We start from the raw sequence: 4,203 nt of genomic DNA on the forward strand, positions 1-4,203 counted from the left end.
ATGAGATGGAGGCCGAGATCAAGGGTGCCTTAAACATACCGAAGAATGCGTTTCAGGGCAGCCATGTGTGATGTCTTGGGATCATGCATAAATAGGCAGACTTGTTGAACAGCATAAGAGATATCAGGTCTGGTGAGAGTGAGATACTGAAGGGCACCTGCTAATTTGCGGTATTCTGTCGGATCATGGTAGGCGGAGCCTGCAGAAATACTGAGCTTCTGTTTGGTGTCGATGGGAGTACTGACTGGATTGCAGGATTCAAGACCAGCTTTTGCAATTATTTCTGAGGCGTACTTGCGTTGAGACAAAAATATAGAGCCTTGTGTGTAAGTGACAGAAATACCCAAGAAGTAGTTCAGTTGGCCCAAATCTTTCATTGCAAATTCTGATTTCAGTTTGGAGAAGATTGAAGTTTGAAGTGTATCAGAAGAGGTAACCAGGACAATGTCATCAACATAGAGAAGGATGTAAGCCGTGTCTATGTCGTGGCGATAGACAAATAGTGAGTGATCGGAGATGCTGTTAACAAAGCCCATCGAAGTAACATAGGTGGCGAAGCGTTGGTACCAGGCCCGTGGGGCTTGTTTAAGGCCGTATAGAGACTTTTGAAGCAGACTGACATGATCAAGATGTTATGAATCTCGGAACCCCAACGGTTGGTGCATGTAAACAGTTTCACTTAGGTTGCCATGCAAGAAGGCATTTTTGACATCCAATTGGCGAAGATTCCAATTTCTGGCAAGAGCAATACTAAGGACAGCTCGAATGGTGGTCGGTTTAACCACAGGGCTGAATGTTTCACCACAGTCTATGCCTGCCAATTGTCCGGACCCATTGCCTACTAGCCGTGCTTTATATCTTTCAAAAGTGCCATCAGCTTTAGTCTTGTGCCTGAAAATCTTATTTTCAATAAGAGCCTCAAACTCATCAGTCATGGCCAGTGACCAATTCGGGTCATGCAATGCAAGTGCTGGTGTTTTGGGAATAGGAGATATGTTGGGAGATACAGAAGTGGAAAGGTTAAGCATGCGACGTGGTTTGTGGATACCGTGCTGTGCACGTGTGGTCATTTTATGAGCAGTATGTGGGGGAATGTTGGTGATGGAAGGTGCTATGGTCGAAATTGTGCGAGGAGAGGAATCAGGAGAGCGGCTGATGTTTTGCGATGGATTGGGTGAACATGGGAGAGTCGTGGAATTTGAGTCAGGGGATGATTGAGGTGACACGGGAGAGATTGACGATAGGAGAGGGGCTGACGACACAAAAGAAGAGGACGATGGGGGAGATGACGACGGGATTGACGCTATAGACGGACGGGACGCTGGACTGGTGGGAATTGGTGCGACGGGTGAAGGACTGGTGGACTGGTAAGTGGAAGTTTCAACAGGTGATAGGAGCCCATCTGACGAGGTCGTCGATGTAAGCGACGGAGTACGATCGGTTTGGTGTTTAGAGAATGGAAATGTGGTTTCACAAACACGACATGGCGGGAAACGACGATTCTGTTTTTGGAGGGGTCAAAACACTTATAACCCCTGTGAGTGGACGGGTAACCAAGGAAGATGCACGGGTAAGATCGTGCTTCTAACTTATGACGTGACGGAGAGGGAATAAGTGGGAAGCATAAACACCCAAAAATCCGCAAGTGTGAATAAGACGGATCCCTTTGATAGAGAATTTTGGTGGGAGAGTGGTAACCTAGGACTTTGTGAGGATAGATGTTAAGTAGGTAAGTGGCGAGTTCTAGGCCATGGTGCCAGAAATTAAACGAGACAGAGGCATGATTCATAACCGTACGAATAACATTGTTTATAGTCCGAATTGTGCGTTCCGATTTCCCATTTTGAGGGGAGGTGTATGGACATGAAAAACGAAATTGAATACCATTAAGTTGACAGAATTGACGAAAGGAGTTGTTGTTAAATTCGCTCCCATTGTCACATTGAAAAGCTTTAATGTCACGTTCAAATTGAGTGCGGACAAATGAACGAAAATTAAGGAACACAGAGAAAACTTGTGATTTTTGAGCTAATGGAAAAGTCCATAGAAAATTGGTGTAATTATCGAGAAAAATCACATAGTAACGATGACCGCTAGAGCCTAAGACAGGAGACGTCCATATATCACTGTGAATTAAATCAAATGGCATGCAAGCAGAATTATAAGAGGACTGAAATGGTAATTTTACTTGTTTTCCATTAACACAAGAAGAACAAACAGAAAAAATTTTAATCCTATTACAATAAATCAAATTTTTATTGAGCAAATTTTGCAAAATCGGTGGTCCAGGATGTCCCAAACGACTGTGCCAAACTTCAGAAGACAAAGCAGTAAGTGCAGAATGAAATTTTGGTGGGGCGGAGGAGGTGGACATGACTGGGTAGAGGTCTCCCGTACTATTACATCTCATGATAAGTGTCCCCGTCTGTAAATCCTTCACAGAGAAACCCAAAGGGTCAAATTCCACAGAAACTTGATTATCAACAGTAAATTGACGGACGGAAATAAGATTTTTAATGAGCTTAGGGGCATGCAAAACATTGTTCAAAGTTAAGGGGTGGTGTTTAGTAGACAGAGTTGCATTACCAGAACCGCAAATAGGAACACAATGACCATTACCAACAACAATATTACCATTGAGGCTCGAAGGAAAATAAGAAGTGAGCGTACCTTTGTGAGCCGTCATGTGAGCCGTAGCTCCTGTGTCCATGTGCCATTGATGAGGAGGTGGTGTGATGGCCATAGTGTGCATAGCAGCGGCAATATCAGTTGGAACATAGGAGTGATTGGCGACATTGAGATGTGCTTGAGGGGTGGGAGGCCGTGGTCCAAGAATTCCTTGCTGAGATGGATGGCCGGAGGGCTGTTGAGGAGCCCAGGGAGTTGTAGGATACGGGCATGGCGGAGTGGCCCAGGGTTGCTGCGGCGGCCAAGGAGTGTAGGGAGTCCAGGAGGGACTAGACGGGTAGCGATACCGTGTGCTGGAGTGGCGTGAAGGGTAACGCCCACCGTGTTTGCCTCGGCCAGATCGTCTATGGTGTCTGCCACGATATGAATGGGTGGGGCGGTAGTGCGGCGGCCGTGTAGGCGGAGAGTGTTGGAAATTAGGCTAATGTATAGCAGCGGAAATATAAAAATTTTAACCTATTTCCATTTAACCACAAGATCCGTTAACCGTTATTTCATATTAAGAATGATAAGAAGAAATACCTTTTAGAAGTTCTATCTACCGTTGCAAACGAAGTGCCCACAACTTCAAAAGAGATAGAAATTGTCTACCAATCTTCCCCTATCCGAAACAGACATTCCAAACCTCCGAACGAAAATCCCTTCAGTGAAAACATGGAAGAATATGTCTAGAAGCTCCTGTCCAAAACTCGCGACGATCCGACGGTTCAATCTCCGGGAATCCGCGAAATCGTGAACTGACCTGATGTAGGAGTAGTAAAACGAATTTCTCCCTTTTGTTTGTTTTTCTTCTTCGAGTTCCCAAACACGAAATAAAACACGGGAAGATTAATTTAGTATCAACCGTTGAATAGCAACCAAAGTAGATTGCCTCTAACTAATCAACACAAGATCAAGGATAAAAGAAATAGATGAAAATTAATTTATCAAACGAAGCCGTAGAGAAATCTCGTCCTCGAACTAGGGGTGTCGAATTTTCTCTCTTGGACTAGGTGAATTTCGAAAATCACAAGTAGGGTATGGCTTGCTTGGATTTCAAAAATCTCAAGGGAAGAGGTATTTATAATCTCTTGTATCTAATCCCTAGTTAGATAGAATTAGGTTACTGAATAGGAATTCCATTCGGAATAGAATTCCTAATTATTATCTCACTATATATCTAATATATTAAGGATAATAATAATAACCTTATTGGATAATAATAGGAGTATATTAATCTAATTAAAACTCCTAACTTAATTATCTCTTAATTAATTTAATTCATATTCCTAATCTAATTAGGATTAACAAAATCAAATTAATTATTCATGTATGTCACTACATGAATTTCGACCCCCTTATGTCCATGGACCTTATTGGGCTCAATTGGGCTTCTATCAATTAATTAACATCTATCTCTCTTTTAGGTTCCAAGTCTTATGTGTGATCCATTAGGTTCTTATTGCTTCTAGCCATATGCAACGTTATTAAATTAATTTTCAAAGAATTATATTTAATCTTTGCATAACGGAATGA

Source organism: Euphorbia lathyris, chromosome 3 (assembly GCF_963576675.1).
Source record: "Euphorbia lathyris chromosome 3, ddEupLath1.1, whole genome shotgun sequence".
Taxonomy (NCBI): Eukaryota; Viridiplantae; Streptophyta; class Magnoliopsida; order Malpighiales; family Euphorbiaceae; genus Euphorbia; species Euphorbia lathyris.